At 46.2% G+C, this 19,371-nt stretch overlaps 12 non-coding genes across 12 annotated transcripts; all 12 read right to left on the bottom strand.

The window, feature by feature from the left end:
- Positions 1–157: 157 nt before the first annotated feature.
- On the bottom strand, positions 158–230 carry trnav-cac (transfer RNA valine (anticodon CAC)). The gene has a single exon. It is a non-coding gene; the product is annotated as a tRNA-Val (tRNA).
- A 1,525-nt stretch (positions 231–1,755) lies between these two features.
- On the bottom strand, positions 1,756–1,837 carry trnal-cag (transfer RNA leucine (anticodon CAG)). The gene has a single exon. It is a non-coding gene; the product is annotated as a tRNA-Leu (tRNA).
- A 1,649-nt stretch (positions 1,838–3,486) lies between these two features.
- On the bottom strand, positions 3,487–3,559 carry trnav-cac (transfer RNA valine (anticodon CAC)). The gene has a single exon. It is a non-coding gene; the product is annotated as a tRNA-Val (tRNA).
- Positions 3,560–5,084: 1,525 nt separating this feature from the next.
- trnal-cag (transfer RNA leucine (anticodon CAG)) lies at positions 5,085–5,166 on the bottom strand. The gene has a single exon. It is a non-coding gene; the product is annotated as a tRNA-Leu (tRNA).
- Positions 5,167–6,815: 1,649 nt separating this feature from the next.
- trnav-cac (transfer RNA valine (anticodon CAC)) lies at positions 6,816–6,888 on the bottom strand. Its single transcript has one exon. It is a non-coding gene; the product is annotated as a tRNA-Val (tRNA).
- A 1,525-nt stretch (positions 6,889–8,413) lies between these two features.
- On the bottom strand, positions 8,414–8,495 carry trnal-cag (transfer RNA leucine (anticodon CAG)). The gene has a single exon. It is a non-coding gene; the product is annotated as a tRNA-Leu (tRNA).
- A 1,649-nt stretch (positions 8,496–10,144) lies between these two features.
- trnav-cac (transfer RNA valine (anticodon CAC)) lies at positions 10,145–10,217 on the bottom strand. Its single transcript has one exon. It is a non-coding gene; the product is annotated as a tRNA-Val (tRNA).
- A 1,525-nt stretch (positions 10,218–11,742) lies between these two features.
- On the bottom strand, positions 11,743–11,824 carry trnal-cag (transfer RNA leucine (anticodon CAG)). The gene has a single exon. It is a non-coding gene; the product is annotated as a tRNA-Leu (tRNA).
- Positions 11,825–13,473: 1,649 nt separating this feature from the next.
- trnav-cac (transfer RNA valine (anticodon CAC)) lies at positions 13,474–13,546 on the bottom strand. Its single transcript has one exon. It is a non-coding gene; the product is annotated as a tRNA-Val (tRNA).
- Positions 13,547–15,071: 1,525 nt separating this feature from the next.
- On the bottom strand, positions 15,072–15,153 carry trnal-cag (transfer RNA leucine (anticodon CAG)). The gene has a single exon. It is a non-coding gene; the product is annotated as a tRNA-Leu (tRNA).
- Positions 15,154–16,801: 1,648 nt separating this feature from the next.
- On the bottom strand, positions 16,802–16,874 carry trnav-cac (transfer RNA valine (anticodon CAC)). The gene has a single exon. It is a non-coding gene; the product is annotated as a tRNA-Val (tRNA).
- A 1,525-nt stretch (positions 16,875–18,399) lies between these two features.
- Positions 18,400–18,481, bottom strand: trnal-cag (transfer RNA leucine (anticodon CAG)). Its single transcript has one exon. It is a non-coding gene; the product is annotated as a tRNA-Leu (tRNA).
- Positions 18,482–19,371: the final 890 nt, after the last annotated feature.

Below are 19,371 nucleotides of genomic sequence, written 5' to 3'. Positions count from 1 at the left end.
TTACAATTCTCTGCACAGTCATTAAAAGGAATTGCATTACATTTCACTACGCGAGCAGATTTGTTCAAGCAACTTCGAAGGCAGGTTTGCAGATGGGAAAGCAAGCAAGAAAGCACCGTTCTTGTCCATGTAAAAGGCTGCCGATGAAGAACAAAGCAGTTTCTGCCCAGTTTCGAACTGGGGACCTTTCGCGTGTGAGGCGAACGTGATGACCACTACACTACAGAAACAAGCCGCAGCCGCCCATCCGGCAGCTCAGGGGCATCCAGCACTGAAAGTTGAAGCCATTCTTCGTTTCACCTTTCTGTTTCCAATAGCTCGTTGTTGTCCAGCGTAATTGACATCTTCAAAACATAAAAAAAAGACACGTGAAATTGATGATAAAATTTAGACAAGAATGTGGTCAATGTTTGGACCGTAGGGCGAGGTCGACTAGGCTGGGACGACTTTCCCTGCAGCGTAACGACTGCGACATGATCTAATGGAAGGGTTGGAAACTGAGTATTTACGTGTTTTACCCAAGTTGAGGTGAGTTGAAAACTCGAGAGCATAGGTTTAAGGTGAGTGGGCTGAAATTGACAAAGGACCTGAGGCACATTTCCCACACAGAAGGTTGTGCGTGTATGGAATGAGCTCCCAGAGGAAGCGGAGGAGGCTCAGAAAATTGCATGAGTTTCTGGATAGGATGGGTTGAGAGGGTTTGGGGCCAAATACTGGGGAACCGGACTTGTTTATATTTGGCTATGTGCTGAGCATGGACGAGATACACCGAAGTATCTGTTTCCACGCGGTGTCCCCCAAAAACGTTGTGTTGCTTACACCTGCTTTAAAGGATTACTTTTTAGCGGAGCTTGCCGTCGCAGTCTGTGGCACAATCCTTTACTGTGTTCGATGCTCACGGGAAAGGTAGTATTGCGAAACACTGCAGAAAGGAACGACTTCCTTACTTTTGCTCCGACTGACCATACTCTGTGAAATTTTCCCAGATCCTCAGTTAAGGACTTTTGCAGCTGGAAGTTTCCTCAGAAACGCTGTTAACTCGTAAAGTATTGAGCGAATCGCAAAACAGAAAGCATTTAACACGGAACACAAACAAAGCTGGCATACCTAATGCATTTTCAGACACAGAGGTGCATGAATGCTAAATGTGAGACAGTCCGAGGGCATGATTTATAAAGTAATCTCACAACTAACAACAGGACAATTCCAAACTACTCTTTCACACATACTGCAGCCTTAGGGAACCACCACTTCCCAGACAATACTGAAAAGAGAGAAAGAAAGAACCTAATAAGAATGGGCCATAAAAAGTGAATTTCACCAATCACAGTCTCGATTAGATTACCTTTCCCTTCCGATGTCTCCAGGACGGAAACGAAGGAAATGGGAGAAATTCAACAACATATCACATCGAAATTCGTTGGAACGATTTTCCCATTGGCCGAAAAACCAAATAACGACGAGTCGAGTCACCCCAGGACTTTGTTTCACAACAGCGATGAAATACCGGTCTCCATTCGGTTCCAGTACAAGCTCAACTTGCCTGGAACAGCACAGCTGCTTGCGATTTTCTGCGCGGGAGGCGAACACGATCATGACAGACAGAGACACTTTGAAATATTCGGCACTATCCCACACCACAGTTAATTCCCCGGGAAGCAAAGCCATTTTACTTTTGTTTTCAACATCAATACAGTGGGGACAGAAACAGCATTTTAACAAAAAAGCTGCAGCGTTGGAGTTGATCTGCAGAAATGGCAGTGGTGGGATTCGAACCCACGCCCCTTTCGAGACTGGAACCTGGATCCAGCGCCTTAGACCGCTCGGCCACACTACCAGCCGGCCGCGCGCACCATTTTCTTGCGTTTCCAACTGTGCTCTCCTGCATAACAACAGATGCCAAGTCACATGAAAATGGTTCCATGATCCCTCTCCGACTCGCACAGCTGCTGGGATGTGCCCGTCTACAATATCAATTTCGCAGCAGATAATGAGAGCCCATCAATCCAGACAAAAATCAATGGTAAGCTGAGTCTATCTTCTCAGACTCCTTTCAGCTCCAAATGTATCTGTGAGAATATATGTTCGGTTATGATTTGGTCAAATAACCACGAGCTGCTTGACATTACTGCAATTTCGATTCTTGCTTTGCTAAATGATTTCACCCATTGCTTGAAACAGGGCAAGTTTCACGTTTACGCGGAACATGAAGCACACCGGACTACAGGGAAAATGCACAAAGCCGTGTTCCACATCATACCGTGCAGCGTAATTTCAGTCACTGTGTCTGTTTTGCAGAAAAAGAGTCCCAAACAATGTACTCCACCCTAAAACCGGAGGTCGCATTCCTATTCGAGAACGACAGATCGCATTGTGAGGATGCTCTGACCTCGGAGCCAGTTCTAGATGCCACTTTCCTTGCCTTTTACCCTAACCGTGCAATTTGCTGCAGAGATGTTCACTCCTGGACATCAGCCACATGGATAGCAACTGAGTTGGAAACCTGTGTGGGAATCGACGAGAAGCGACTCAATAAATTTTGCTCAATTCCATGGTGCTTATTAGAAATGCATTTTCTGTTCACCTCAATCTAAAAGGCAGTTTCTCAACATAGTAACAAAGTCAAAAGGTAATTACCTCACCCCACCCCCACTCCGGAAGAGGTGCTAACTGCCCTTGATTGCTTTTTGTTCTCGATGTGAAGAGCTCTCACGCCTCTGAGTCACCTTCACGTGTCTGGTTGCTGAGTGAGTCACAAAGAAGGAGTTTCTCCAGAGCTGCAACTGCCTGACTTCCCCACTCGACTTCGCCGTTTACATTTTCCTGCTCCTCAGTGATTTCAAGAAAACCAAATGGATGCGATGTCATTCTGTAACCTCTCTGTCGATTCCTCCGTTTCAGTTCCAACGTGGCTTAGGTCTCGGGGCGCACCTTAATACTAGCGACACCATGAAAGCACAGGTCCAGAGGTTCCTCTGAGAGTGTAATTTCTTTCATTGCTGTTGCTGATTGAAAGAGCCACTCAAGTGCGAACTGCTCCAAAACATGATTCAGGACCTCTGGTGCCAATTCTCGTACGTTGAATAACGACAGACAGCTTCCAAACGAGGCCTTTCAGAGACGCCTTTGGGGTACATTTAACAGACAGACAAGTTCAGGAATCCGTGGTGCACTGTGACACCAGCGCATCAGCTTCTTCCCTGTCTTTGAACCGAGCCGCCTGCGCAAGGAATGCAAATGCGGTACTGCTTTTCGTAGAAGAATCAGAAGGGGGTAACTACACTCTCAAACAGAATTGCACATGAACAGAACCAGTTTGGATAAAAACTTTACAATTCTCTGCACAGTCATTAAAAGGAATTGCATTACATTTCACTACGCGAGCAGATTTGTTCAAGCAACTTCGAAGGCAGGTTTGCAGATGGGAAAGCAAGCAAGAAAGCACCGTTCTTGTCCATGTAAAAGGCTGCCGATGAAGAACAAAGCAGTTTCTGCCCAGTTTCGAACTGGGGACCTTTCGCGTGTGAGGCGAACGTGATGACCACTACACTACAGAAACAAGCCGCAGCCGCCCCTCCGGCAGCTCAGGGGCATCCAGCACTGAAAGTTGAAGCCATTCTTCGTTTCACCTTTCTGTTTCCAATAGCTCGTTGTTGTCCAGCGTAATTGACATCTTCAAAACATAAAAAAAAGACACGTGAAATTGATGATAAAATTTAGACAAGAATGTGGTCAATGTTTGGACCGTAGGGCGAGGTCGACTAGGCTGGGACGACTTTCCCTGCAGCGTAACGACTGCGACATGATCTAATGGAAGGGTTGGAAACTGAGTATTTACGTGTTTTACCCAAGTTGAGGTGAGTTGAAAACTCGAGAGCATAGGTTTAAGGTGAGTGGGCTGAAATTGACAAAGGACCTGAGGCACATTTCCCACACAGAAGGTTGTGCGTGTATGGAATGAGCTCCCAGAGGAAGCGGAGGAGGCTCAGAAAATTGCATGAGTTTCTGGATAGGATGGGTTGAGAGGGTTTGGGGCCAAATACTGGGGAACCGGACTTGTTTATATTTGGCTATGTGCTGAGCATGGACGAGATACACCGAAGTATCTGTTTCCACGCGGTGTCCCCCAAAAACGTTGTGTTGCTTACACCTGCTTTAAAGGATTACTTTTTAGCGGAGCTTGCCGTCGCAGTCTGTGGCACAATCCTTTACTGTGTTCGATGCTCACGGGAAAGGTAGTATTGCGAAACACTGCAGAAAGGAACGACTTCCTTACTTTTGCTCCGACTGACCATACTCTGTGAAATTTTCCCAGATCCTCAGTTAAGGACTTTTGCAGCTGGAAGTTTCCTCAGAAACGCTGTTAACTCGTAAAGTATTGAGCGAATCGCAAAACAGAAAGCATTTAACACGGAACACAAACAAAGCTGGCATACCTAATGCATTTTCAGACACAGAGGTGCATGAATGCTAAATGTGAGACAGTCCGAGGGCATGATTTATAAAGTAATCTCACAACTAACAACAGGACAATTCCAAACTACTCTTTCACACATACTGCAGCCTTAGGGAACCACCACTTCCCAGACAATACTGAAAAGAGAGAAAGAAAGAACCTAATAAGAATGGGCCATAAAAAGTGAATTTCACCAATCACAGTCTCGATTAGATTACCTTTCCCTTCCGATGTCTCCAGGACGGAAACGAAGGAAATGGGAGAAATTCAACAACATATCACATCGAAATTCGTTGGAACGATTTTCCCATTGGCCGAAAAACCAAATAACGACGAGTCGAGTCACCCCAGGACTTTGTTTCACAACAGCGATGAAATACCGGTCTCCATTCGGTTCCAGTACAAGCTCAACTTGCCTGGAACAGCACAGCTGCTTGCGATTTTCTGCGCGGGAGGCGAACACGATCATGACAGACAGAGACACTTTGAAATATTCGGCACTATCCCACACCACAGTTAATTCCCCGGGAAGCAAAGCCATTTTACTTTTGTTTTCAACATCAATACAGTGGGGACAGAAACAGCATTTTAACAAAAAAGCTGCAGCGTTGGAGTTGATCTGCAGAAATGGCAGTGGTGGGATTCGAACCCACGCCCCTTTCGAGACTGGAACCTGGATCCAGCGCCTTAGACCGCTCGGCCACACTACCAGCCGGCCGCGCGCACCATTTTCTTGCGTTTCCAACTGTGCTCTCCTGCATAACAACAGATGCCAAGTCACATGAAAATGGTTCCATGATCCCTCTCCGACTCGCACAGCTGCTGGGATGTGCCCGTCTACAATATCAATTTCGCAGCAGATAATGAGAGCCCATCAATCCAGACAAAAATCAATGGTAAGCTGAGTCTATCTTCTCAGACTCCTTTCAGCTCCAAATGTATCTGTGAGAATATATGTTCGGTTATGATTTGGTCAAATAACCACGAGCTGCTTGACATTACTGCAATTTCGATTCTTGCTTTGCTAAATGATTTCACCCATTGCTTGAAACAGGGCAAGTTTCACGTTTACGCGGAACATGAAGCACACCGGACTACAGGGAAAATGCACAAAGCCGTGTTCCACATCATACCGTGCAGCGTAATTTCAGTCACTGTGTCTGTTTTGCAGAAAAAGAGTCCCAAACAATGTACTCCACCCTAAAACCGGAGGTCGCATTCCTATTCGAGAACGACAGATCGCATTGTGAGGACGCTCTGACCTCGGAGCCAGTTCTAGATGCCACTTTCCTTGCCTTTTACCCTAACCGTGCAATTTGCTGCAGAGATGTTCACTCCTGGACATCAGCCACATGGATAGCAACTGAGTTGGAAACCTGTGTGGGAATCGACGAGAAGCGACTCAATAAATTTTGCTCAATTCCATGGTGCTTATTAGAAATGCATTTTCTGTTCACCTCAATCTAAAAGGCAGTTTCTCAACATAGTAACAAAGTCAAAAGGTAATTACCTCACCCCACCCCCACTCCGGAAGAGGTGCTAACTGCCCTTGATTGCTTTTTGTTCTCGATGTGAAGAGCTCTCACGCCTCTGAGTCACCTTCACGTGTCTGGTTGCTGAGTGAGTCACAAAGAAGGAGTTTCTCCAGAGCTGCAACTGCCTGACTTCCCCACTCGACTTCGCCGTTTACATTTTCCTGCTCCTCAGTGATTTCAAGAAAACCAAATGGATGCGATGTCATTCTGTAACCTCTCTGTCGATTCCTCCGTTTCAGTTCCAACGTGGCTTAGGTCTCGGGGCGCACCTTAATACTAGCGACACCATGAAAGCACAGGTCCAGAGGTTCCTCTGAGAGTGTAATTTCTTTCATTGCTGTTGCTGATTGAAAGAGCCACTCAAGTGCGAACTGCTCCAAAACATGATTCAGGACCTCTGGTGCCAATTCTCGTACGTTGAATAACGACAGACAGCTTCCAAACGAGGCCTTTCAGAGACGCCTTTGGGGTACATTTAACAGACAGACAAGTTCAGGAATCCGTGGTGCACTGTGACACCAGCGCATCAGCTTCTTCCCTGTGTTTGAACCGAGCCGCCTGCGCAAGGAATGCAAATGCGGTACTGCTTTTCGTAGAAGAATCAGAAGGGGGTAACTACACTCTCAAACAGAATTGCACATGAACAGAACCAGTTTGGATAAAAACTTTACAATTCTCTGCACAGTCATTAAAAGGAATTGCATTACATTTCACTACGCGAGCAGATTTGTTCAAGCAACTTCGAAGGCAGGTTTGCAGATGGGAAAGCAAGCAAGAAAGCACCGTTCTTGTCCATGTAAAAGGCTGCCGATGAAGAACAAAGCAGTTTCTGCCCAGTTTCGAACTGGGGACCTTTCGCGTGTGAGGCGAACGTGATGACCACTACACTACAGAAACAAGCCGCAGCCGCCCATCCGGCAGCTCAGGGGCATCCAGCACTGAAAGTTGAAGCCATTCTTCGTTTCACCTTTCTGTTTCCAATAGCTCGTTGTTGTCCAGCGTAATTGACATCTTCAAAACATAAAAAAAAGACACGTGAAATTGATGATAAAATTTAGACAAGAATGTGGTCAATGTTTGGACCGTAGGGCGAGGTCGACTAGGCTGGGACGACTTTCCCTCCAGCGTAACGACTGCGACATGATCTAATGGAAGGGTTGGAAACTGAGTATTTACGTGTTTTACCCAAGTTGAGGTGAGTTGAAAACTCGAGAGCATAGGTTTAAGGTGAGTGGGCTGAAATTGACAAAGGACCTGAGGCACATTTCCCACACAGAAGGTTGTGCGTGTATGGAATGAGCTCCCAGAGGAAGCGGAGGAGGCTCAGAAAATTGCATGAGTTTCTGGATAGGATGGGTTGAGAGGGTTTGGGGCCAAATACTGGGGAACCGGACTTGTTTATATTTGGCTATGTGCTGAGCATGGACGAGATACACCGAAGTATCTGTTTCCACGCGGTGTCCCCCAAAAACGTTGTGTTGCTTACACCTGCTTTAAAGGATTACTTTTTAGCGGAGCTTGCCGTCGCAGTCTGTGGCACAATCCTTTACTGTGTTCGATGCTCACGGGAAAGGTAGTATTGCGAAACACTGCAGAAAGGAACGACTTCCTTACTTTTGCTCCGACTGACCATACTCTGTGAAATTTTCCCAGATCCTCAGTTAAGGACTTTTGCAGCTGGAAGTTTCCTCAGAAACGCTGTTAACTCGTAAAGTATTGAGCGAATCGCAAAACAGAAAGCATTTAACACGGAACACAAACAAAGCTGGCATACCTAATGCATTTTCAGACACAGAGGTGCATGAATGCTAAATGTGAGACAGTCCGAGGGCATGATTTATAAAGTAATCTCACAACTAACAACAGGACAATTCCAAACTACTCTTTCACACATACTGCAGCCTTAGGGAACCACCACTTCCCAGACAATACTGAAAAGAGAGAAAGAAAGAACCTAATAAGAATGGGCCATAAAAAGTGAATTTCACCAATCACAGTCTCGATTAGATTACCTTTCCCTTCCGATGTCTCCAGGACGGAAACGAAGGAAATGGGAGAAATTCAACAACATATCACATCGAAATTCGTTGGAACGATTTTCCCATTGGCCGAAAAACCAAATAACGACGAGTCGAGTCACCCCAGGACTTTGTTTCACAACAGCGATGAAATACCGGTCTCCATTCGGTTCCAGTACAAGCTCAACTTGCCTGGAACAGCACAGCTGCTTGCGATTTTCTGCGCGGGAGGCGAACACGATCATGACAGACAGAGACACTTTGAAATATTCGGCACTATCCCACACCACAGTTAATTCCCCGGGAAGCAAAGCCATTTTACTTTTGTTTTCAACATCAATACAGTGGGGACAGAAACAGCATTTTAACAAAAAAGCTGCAGCGTTGGAGTTGATCTGCAGAAATGGCAGTGGTGGGATTCGAACCCACGCCCCTTTCGAGACTGGAACCTGGATCCAGCGCCTTCGACCGCTCGGCCACACTACCAGCCAGCCGCGCGCACCATTTTCTTGCGTTTCCAACTGTGCTCTCCTGCATAACAGCAGATGCCAAGTCACATGAATATGGTTCCATGATCCCTCTCCGACTCGTACAGCTGCTGGGATGTGCCCGTCTACAATATCAATTTCGCAGCAGATAATGAGAGCCCATCAATCCAGACAAAAATCAATGGTAAGCTGAGTCTATCTTCTCAGACTCCTTTCAGCTCCAAATGTATCTGTGAGAATATATGTTCGGTTATGATTTGGTCAAATAACCACGAGCTGCTTGACATTACTGCAATTTCGATTCTTGCTTTGCTAAATGATTTCACCCATTGCTTGAAACAGGGCAAGTTTCACGTTTACGCGGAACATGAAGCACACCGGACTACAGGGAAAATGCACAAAGCCGTGTTCCACATCATACCGTGCAGCGTAATTTCAGTCACTGTGTCTGTTTTGCAGAAAAAGAGTCCCAAACAATGTACTCCACCCTAAAACCGGAGGTCGCATTCCTATTCGAGAACGACAGATCGCATTGTGAGGACGCTCTGACCTCGGAGCCAGTTCTAGATGCCACTTTCCTTGCCTTTTACCCTAACCGTGCAATTTGCTGCAGAGATGTTCACTCCTGGACATCAGCCACGTGGATAGCAACTGAGTTGGAAACCTGTGTGGGAATCGACGAGAAGCGACTCAATACATTTTGCTCAATTCCATGGTGCTTATTAGAAATGCATTTTCTGTTCACCTCAATCTAAAAGGCAGTTTCTCAACATAGTAACAAAGTCAAAAGGTAATTACCTCACCCCACCCCCACTCCGGAAGAGGTGCTAACTGCCCTTGATTGCTTTTTGTTCTCGATGTGAAGAGCTCTCACGCCTCTGAGTCACCTTCACGTGTCTGGTTGCTGAGTGAGTCACAAAGAAGGAGTTTCTCCAGAGCTGCAACTGCCTGACTTCCCCACTCGACTTCGCCGTTTACATTTTCCTGCTCCTCAGTGATTTCAAGAAAACCAAATGGATGCGAAGTCATTCTGTAACCTCTCTGTCGATTCCTCCGTTTCAGTTCCAAGGTGGCTTAGGTCTCGGGGCGCACCTTAATACTAGCGACACCATGAAAGCACAGGTCCAGAGGTTCCTCTGAGAGTGTAATTTCTTTCATTGCTGTTGCTGATTGAAAGAGCCACTCAAGTGCGAACTGCTCCAAAACATGATTCAGGACCTCTGGTGCCAATTCTCGTACGTTGAATAACGACAGACAGCTTCCAAACGAGGCCTTTCAGAGACGCCTTTGGGGTACATTTAACAGACAGACAAGTTCAGGAATCCGTGGTGCACTGTGACACCAGCGCATCAGCTTCTTCCCTGTCTTTGAACCGAGCCGCCTGCGCTAGGAATGCAAATGCGGTACTGCTTTTCGTAGAAGAATCAGAAGGGGGTAACTACACTCTCAAACAGAATTGCATATGATCAGAACCAGTTTGGATAAAAACTTTACAATTCTTTGCACAGTCATTAAATGGAATTGCATTACATTTCACTACGCGAGCAGATTTGTTCAAGCAACTTCGAAGGCAGGTTTGCAGATGGGAAAGCAAGCAAGAAAGCACCGTTCTTGTCCATGTAAAACGCTGCCGAGGAAGAACAACGCAGTTTCTGCCCAGTTTCGAACTGGGGACCTTTCGCGTGTGAGGCGAACGTGATGACCACTACACTACAGAAACAAGCCGCAGCCGCCCATCCGGCAGCTCAGGCGCATCCAGCACTGAAAGTTGAAGCCATTCTTCGTTTCACCTTTCTGTTTCCAATAGCTCGTTGTTGTCCAGCGTAATTGACATCTTCAAAACATAAAAAAAAGACACGTGAAATTGATGATAAAATATAGACAAGGATGTGGTCAATGTTTGGACCGTAGGGCGAGGTCGACTAGGCTGGGACGACTTTCCCTGCAGCGTAACGACTGCGACATGATCTAATGGAAGGGTTGGAAACTGAGTATTTACGTGTTTTACCCAAGTTGGGGTGAGTTGAAAACTCGAGAGCATAGGTTTAAGGTGAGTGGGCTGAAATTGACAAAGGACCTGAGGCACATTTCCCACACAGAAGGTTGTGCGTGTATGGAATGAGCTCCCAGAGGAAGCGGAGGAGGCTCAGAAAATTGCATGAGTTTCTGGATAGGATGGGTTGAGAGGGTTTGGGGCCAAATACTGGGGAACCGGACTTGTTTATATTTGGCTATGTGCTGAGCATTGACGAGATACACCGAAGTATCTGTTTCCACGCGGTGTCCCCCAATAACGTTGTGTTGCTTACACCTGCTTTAAAGGATTACTTTTTAGCGGAGCTTGCCGTCGCAGTCTGTGGCACAATCCTTTACTGTGTTCGATGCTCACGGGAAAGGTAGTATTGCGAAACACTGCAGAAAGGAACGACTTCCTTACTTTTGCTCCGACTGACCATACTCTGTGAAATTTTCCCAGATCCTCAGTTAAGGACTTTTGCAGCTGCAAGTTTCCTCAGAAACGCTGTTAACTCGTAAAGTATTGAGCGAATCGCAAAACAGAAAGCATTTAACACGGAACACAAACAAAGCTGGCATGCCTAATGCATTTTCAGACACAGAGATGCATGAATGCTAAATGTGAGACAGTCCGAGGGCATGATTTATAAAGTAATCTCACAACTAACAACAGGACAATTCCAAACTACTCTTTCACACATACTGCAGCCTTAGGGAACCACCACTTCCCAGACAATACTGAAAAGAGAGAAAGAAAGAACCTAATAAGAATGGGCCATAAAAAGTGAATTTCACCAATCACAGTCTCGATTAGATTACCTTTCCCTTCCGATGTCTCCAGGACGGAAACGAAGGAAATGGGAGAAATTCAACAACATATCACATCGAAATTCGTTGGAACGATTTTCCCATTGGCCGAAAAACCAAATAACGACGAGTCGAGTCACCCCAGGACTTTGTTTCACAACAGCGATGAAATACCGGTCTCCATTCGGTTCCAGTACAAGCTCAACTTGCCTGGAACAGCACAGCTGCTTGCGATTTTCTGCGCGGGAGGCGAACACGATCATGACAGACAGAGACACTTTGAAATATTCGGCACTATCCCACACCACAGTTAATTCCCCGGGAAGCAAAGCCATTTTACTTTTGTTTTCAACATCAATACAGTGGGGACAGAAACAGCATTTTAACAAAAAAGCTGCAGCGTTGGAGTTGATCTGAAGAAATGGCAGTGGTGGGATTCGAACCCACGCCCCTTTGAAGACTGGAACCTGGATCCAGCGCCTTAGACCGCTCGGCCACACTACCAGCCGGCCGCGCGCACCATTTTCTTGCGTTTCCAACTGTGCTCTCCTGCATAACAACAGATGCCAAGTCACATGAAAATGGTTCCATGATCCCTCTCCGACTCGCACAGCTGCTGGGATGTGCCCGTCTACAATATCAATTTCGCAGCAGATAATGAGAGCCCATCAATCCAGACAAAAATCAATGGTAAGCTGAGTCTATCTTCTCAGACTCCTTTCAGCTCCAAATGTATCTGTGAGAATATATGTTCGGTTATGATTTGGTCAAATAACCACGAGCTGCTTGACATTACTGCAATTTCGATTCTTGCTTTGCTAAATGATTTCACCCATTGCTTGAAACAGGGCAAGTTTCACGTTTACGCGGAACATGAAGCACACCGGACTACAGGGAAAATGCACAAAGCCGTGTTCCACATCATACCGTGCAGCGTAATTTCAGTCACTGTGTCTGTTTTGCAGAAAAAGAGTCCCAAACAATGTACTCCACCCTAAAACCGGAGGTCGCATTCCTATTCGAGAACGACAGATCGCATTGTGAGGATGCTCTGACCTCGGAGCCAGTTCTAGATGCCACTTTCCTTGCCTTTTACCCTAACCGTGCAATTTGCTGCAGAGATGTTCACTCCTGGACATCAGCCACATGGATAGCAACTGAGTTGGAAACCTGTGTGGGAATCGACGAGAAGCGACTCAATAAATTTTGCTCAATTCCATGGTGCTTATTAGAAATGCATTTTCTGTTCACCTCAATCTAAAAGGCAGTTTCTCAACATAGTAACAAAGTCAAAAGGTAATTACCTCACCCCACCCCCACTCCGGAAGAGGTGCTAACTGCCCTTGATTGCTTTTTGTTCTCGATGTGAAGAGCTCTCACGCCTCTGAGTCACCTTCACGTGTCTGGTTGCTGAGTGAGTCACAAAGAAGGAGTTTCTCCAGAGCTGCAACTGCCTGACTTCCCCACTCGACTTCGCCGTTTACATTTTCCTGCTCCTCAGTGATTTCAAGAAAACCAAATGGATGCGATGTCATTCTGTAACCTCTCTGTCGATTCCTCCGTTTCAGTTCCAACGTGGCTTAGGTCTCGGGGCGCACCTTAATACTAGCGACACCATGAAAGCACAGGTCCAGAGGTTCCTCTGAGAGTGTAATTTCTTTCATTGCTGTTGCTGATTGAAAGAGCCACTCAAGTGCGAACTGCTCCAAAACATGATTCAGGACCTCTGGTGCCAATTCTCGTACGTTGAATAACGACAGACAGCTTCCAAACGAGGCCTTTCAGAGACGCCTTTGGGGTACATTTAACAGACAGACAAGTTCAGGAATCCGTGGTGCACTGTGACACCAGCGCATCAGCTTCTTCCCTGTCTTTGAACCGAGCCGCCTGCGCAAGGAATGCAAATGCGGTACTGCTTTTCGTAGAAGAATCAGAAGGGGGTAACTACACTCTCAAACAGAATTGCATATGATCAGAACCAGTTTGGATAAAAACTTTACAATTCTTTGCACAGCCATTAAATGGAATTGCATTACATTTCACTACGCGAGCAGATTTGTTCAAGCAACTTCGAAGGCAGGTTTGCAGATGGGAAAGCAAGCAAGAAAGCACCGTTCTTGTCCATGTAAAAGGCTGCCGATGAAGAACAAAGCAGTTTCGGCCCAGTTTCGAACTGGGGACCTTTCGCGTGTGAGGCGAACGTGATGACCACTACACTACAGAAACAAGCCGCAGCCGCCCATCCGGCAGCTCAGGGGCATCCAGCACTGAAAGTTGAAGCCATTCTTCGTTTCACCTTTCTGTTTCCAATAGCTCGTTGTTGTCCAGCGTAATTGACATCTTCAAAACATAAAAAAAAGACACGTGAAATTGATGATAAAATTTAGACAAGGATGTGGTCAATGTTTGGACCGTAGGGCGAGGTCGACTAGGCTGGGACGACTTTCCCTGCAGCGTAACGACTGCGACATGATCTAATGGAAGGGTTGGAAACTGAGTATTTACGTGTTTTACCCAAGTTGAGGTGAGTTGAAAACTCGAGAGCATAGGTTTAAGGTGAGTGGGCTGAAATTGACAAAGGACCTGAGGCACATTTCCCACACAGAACGTTGTGCGTGTATGGAATGAGCTCCCAGAGGAAGCGGAGGAGGCTCAGAAAATTGCATGAGTTTCTGGATAGGATGGGTTGAGAGGGTTTGGGGCCAAATACTGGGGAACCGGACTTGTTTATATTTGGCTATGTGCTGAGCATGGACGAGATACACCGAAGTATCTGTTTCCACGCGGTGTCCCCCAAAAACGTTGTGTTGCTTACACCTGCTTTAAAGGATTACTTTTTAGCGGAGCTTGCCGTCGCAGTCTGTGGCACAATCCTTTACTGTGTTCGATGCTCACGGGAAAGGTAGTATTGCGAAACACTGCAGAAAGGAACGACTTCCTTACTTTTGCTCCGACTGACCATACTCTGTGAAATTTTCCCAGATCCTCAGTTAAGGACTTTTGCAGCTGGAAGTTTCCTCAGAAACGCTGTTAACTCGTAAAGTATTGAGCGAATCGCAAAACAGAAAGCATTTAACACGGAACACAAACAAAGCTGGCATACCTAATGCATTTTCAGACACAGAGGTGCATGAATGCTAAATGTGAGACAGTCCGAGGGCATGATTTATAAAGTAATCTCACAACTAACAACAGGACAATTCCAAACTACTCTTTCACACATTCTGCAGCCTCAGGGAACCACCACTTCCCAGACAATACTGAAAAGAGAGAAAGAAAGAACCTAATAAGAATGGGCCATAAAAAGTGAATTTCACCAATCACAGTCTCGATTAGATTACCTTTCCCTTCCGATGTCTCCAGGACGGAAACGAAGGAAATGGGAGAAATTCAACAACATATCACATCGAAATTCGTTGGAACGATTTTCCCATTGGCCGAAAAACCAAATAACGACGAGTCGAGTCACCCCAGGACTTTGTTTCACAACAGCGATGAAATACCGGTCTCCATTCGGTTCCAGTACAAGCTCAACTTGCCTGGAACAGCACAGCTGCTTGCGATTTTCTGCGCGGGAGGCGAACACGATCATGACAGACAGAGACACTTTGAAATATTCGGCACTATCCCACACCACAGTTAATTCCCCGGGAAGCAAAGCCATTTTACTTTTGTTTTCAACATCAATACAGTGGGGACAGAAACAGCATTTTAACAAAAAAGCTGCAGCGTTGGAGTTGATCTGCAGAAATGGCAGTGGTGGGATTCGAACCCACGCCCCTTTCGAGACTGGAACCTGGATCCAGCGCCTTAGACCGCTCGGCCACACTACCAGCCGGCCGCGCGCACCATTTTCTTGCGTTTCCAACTGTGCTCTCCTGCATAACAACAGATGCCAAGTCACATGAAAATGGTTCCATGATCCCTCTCCGACTCGCACAGCTGCTGGGATGTGCCCGTCTACAATATCAATTTCGCAGCAGATAATGAGAGCCCATCAATCCAGACAAAAATCAATGGTAAGCTGAGTCTATCTTCTCAGACTCCTTTCAGCTCCAAATGTATCTGTGAGAATATATGTTCGGTTATGATTTGGTCAAATAACCACGAGCTGCTTGACATTACTGCAATTTCGATTCTTGCTTTGCTAAATGATTTCACCCATTGCTTGAAACAGGGCAAGTTTCACGTTTACGCGGAACATGAAGCACACCGGACTACAGGGAAAATGCACAAAGCCGTGTTCCACATCATACCGTGCAGCGTAATTTCAGTCACTGTGTCTGTTTTGCAGAAAAAGAGTCCCAAACAATGTACTCCACCCTAAAACCGGAGGTCGCATTCCTATTCGAGAACGACAGATCGCATTGTGAGGATGCTCTGACCTCGGAGCCAGTTCTAGATGCCACTTTCCTTGCCTTTTACCCTAACCGTGCAATTTGCTGCAGAGATGTTCACTCCTGGACATCAGCCACATGGATAGCAACTGAGTTGGAAACCTGTGTGGGAATCGACGAGAAGCGACTCAATAAATTTTGCTCAATTCCATGGTGCTTATTAGAAATGCATTTTCTGTTCACCTCAATCTAAAAGGCAGTTTCTCAACATAGTAACAAAGTCAAAAGGTAATTACCTCACCCCACCCCCACTCCGGAAGAGGTGCTAACTGCCCTTGATTGCTTTTTGTTCTCGATGTGAAGAGCTCTCACGCCTCTGAGTCACCTTCACGTGTCTGGTTGCTGAGTGAGTCACAAAGAAGGAGTTTCTCCAGAGCTGCAACTGCCTGACTTCCCCACTCGACTTCGCCGTTTACATTTTCCTGCTCCTCAGTGATTTCAAGAAAACCAAATGGATGCGATGTCATTCTGTAACCTCTCTGTCGATTCCTCCGTTTCAGTTCCAACGTGGCTTAGGTCTCGGGGCGCACCTTAATACTAGCGACACCATGAAAGCACAGGTCCAGAGGTTCCTCTGAGAGTGTAATTTCTTTCATTGCTGTTGCTGATTGAAAGAGCCACTCAAGTGCGAACTGCTCCAAAACATGATTCAGGACCTCTGGTGCCAATTCTCGTACGTTGAATAACGACAGACAGCTTCCAAACGAGGCCTTTCAGAGACGCCTTTGGGGTACATTTAACAGACAGACAAGTTCAGGAATCCGTGGTGCACTGTGACACCAGCGCATCAGCTTCTTCCCTGTCTTTGAACCGAGCCGCCTGCGCAAGGAATGCAAATGCGGTACTGCTTTTCGTAGAAGAATCAGAAGGGGGTAACTACACTCTCAAACAGAATTGCATATGATCAGAACCAGTTTGGATAAAAACTTTACAATTCTTTGCACAGTCATTAAATGGAATTGCATTTATTTCACTACGCGAGCAGATTTGTTCAAGCAACTTCGAAGGCAGGTTTGCAGATGGGAAAGCAAGCAAGAAAGCACCGTTCTTGTCCATGTAAAAGGCTGCCGATGAAGAACAAAGCAGTTTCTGCCCAGTTTCGAACTAGGGACCTTTCGCGTGTGAGGCGAACGTGATGACCACTACACTACAGAAACAAGCCGCAGCCGCCCATCCGGCAGCTCAGGGGCATCCAGCACTGAAAGTTGAAGCCATTCTTCGTTTCACCTTTCTGTTTCCAATAGCTCGTTGTTGTCCAGCGTAATTGACATCTTCAAAACATAAAAAAAAGACACGTGAAATTGATGATAAAATTTAGACAAGGATGTGGTCAATGTTTGGACCGTAGGGCGAGGTCGACTAGGCTGGGACGACTTTCCCTGCAGCGTAACTACTGCGACATGATCTAATGGAAGGGTTGGAAACTGAGTATTTACGTGTTTTACCCAAGTTGGGGTGAGTTGAAAACTCGAGAGCATAGGTTTAAGGTGAGTGGGCTGAAATTGACAAAGGACCTGAGGCACATTTCCCACACAGAAGGTTGTGCGTGTATGGAATGAGCTCCCAGAGGAAGCGGAGGAGGCTCAGAAAATTGCATGAGTTTCTGGATAGGATGGGTTGAGAGGGTTTGGGGCCAAATACTGGGGAACCGGACTTGTTTATATTTGGCTATGTGCTGAGCATGGACGAGATACACCGAAGTATCTGTTTCCACGCGGTGTCCCCCAATAACGTTGTGTTGCTTACACCTGCTTTAAAGGATTACTTTTTAGCGGAGCTTGCCGTCGCAGTCTGTGGCACAATCCTTTACTGTGTTCGATGCTCACGGGAAAGGTAGTATTGCGAAACACTGCAGAAAGGAACGACTTCCTTACTTTTGCTCCGACTGACCATACTCTGTGAAATTTTCCCAGATCCTCAGTTAAGGACTTTTGCAGCTGGAAGTTTCCTCAGAAACGCTGTTAACTCGTAAAGTATTGAGCGAATCGCAAAACAGAAAGCATTTAACACGGAACACAAACAAAGCTGGCATACCTAATGCATTTTCAGACACAGAGATGCATGAATGCTAAATGTGAGACAGTCCGAGGGCATGATTTATAAAGTAATCTCACAACTAACAACAGGACAATTCCAAACTACTCTTTCACACATACTGCAGCCTTAGGGAACCACCACTTCCCAGACAATACTGAAAAGAGAGAAAGAAAGAACCTAATAAGAATGGGCCATAAAAAGTGAATTTCACCAATCACAGTCTCGATTAGATTACCTTTCCCTTCCGATGTCTCCAGGACGGAAACGAAGGAAATGGGAGAAATTCAACAACATATCACATCGAAATTCGTTGGAACGATTTTCCCATTGGCCGAAAAACCAAATAACGACGAGTCGAGTCACCCCAGGACTTTGTTTCACAACAGCGATGAAATACCGGTCTCCATTCGGTTCCAGTACAAGCTCAACTTGCCTGGAACAGCACAGCTGCTTGCGATTTTCTGCGCGGGAGGCGAACACGATCATGACAGACAGAGACACTTTGAAATATTCGGCACTATCCCACACCACAGTTAATTCCCCGGGAAGCAAAGCCATTTTACTTTTGTTTTCAACATCAATACAGTGGGGACAGAAACAGCATTTTAACAAAAAAGCTGCAGCGTTGGAGTTGATCTGCAGAAATGGCAGTGGTGGGATTCGAACCCACACCCCTTTCGAGACTGGAACCTGGATCCAGCGCCTTAGACCGCTCGGCCACACTACCAGCCGGCCGCGCGCACCATTTTCTTGCGTTTCCAACTGTGCTCTCCTGCATAACAACAGATGCCAAGTCACATGAAAATGGTTCCATGATCCCTCTCCGACTCGCACAGCTGCTGGGATGTGCCCGTCTACAATATCAATTTCGCAGCAGATAATGAGAGCCCATCAATCCAGACAAAAATCAATGGTAAGCTGAGTCTATCTTCTCAGACTCCTTTCAGCTCCAAATGTACCTGTGAGAATATATGTTCGGTTATGATTTGGTCAAATAACCACGAGCTGCTTGACATTACTGCAATTTCGATTCTTGCTTTGCTAAATGATTTCACCCATTGCTTGAAACAGGGCAAGTTTCACGTTTACGCGGAACATGAAGCACACCGGACTACAGGGAAAATGCACAAAGCCCTGTTCCACATCATACCGTGCAGCGTAATTTCAGTCACTGTGTCTGTTTTGCAGAAAAAGAGTCCCAAACAATGTACTCCACCCTAAAACCGGAGGTCGCATTCCTATTCGAGAACGACAGATCGCATTGTGAGGATGCTCTGACCTCGGAGCCAGTTCTAGATGCCACTTTCCTTGCCTTTTACCCTAACCGTGCAATTTGCTGCAGAGATGTTCACTCCTGGACATCAGCCACATGGATAGCAACTGAGTTGGAAACCTGTGTGGGAATCGACGAGAAGCGACTCAATAAATTTTGCTCAATTCCATGGTGCTTATTAGAAATGCATTTTCTGTTCACCTCAATCTAAAAGGCAGTTTCTCAACATAGTAACAAAGTCAAAAGGTAATTACCTCACCCCACCCCCACTCCGGAAGAGGTGCTAACTGCCCAAAATTGCTTTTTGTTCTCGATGTGAAGAGCTCTCACGCCTCTGAGTCACC

The sequence above is a fragment of the Chiloscyllium punctatum genome, chromosome 16, assembly GCF_047496795.1.
Source record: "Chiloscyllium punctatum isolate Juve2018m chromosome 16, sChiPun1.3, whole genome shotgun sequence".
Taxonomy (NCBI): Eukaryota; Metazoa; Chordata; class Chondrichthyes; order Orectolobiformes; family Hemiscylliidae; genus Chiloscyllium; species Chiloscyllium punctatum.
The sequence above is the reverse complement of the archived record's forward strand: the minus strand, read 5'-3'. Positions and strand labels throughout refer to the sequence as shown.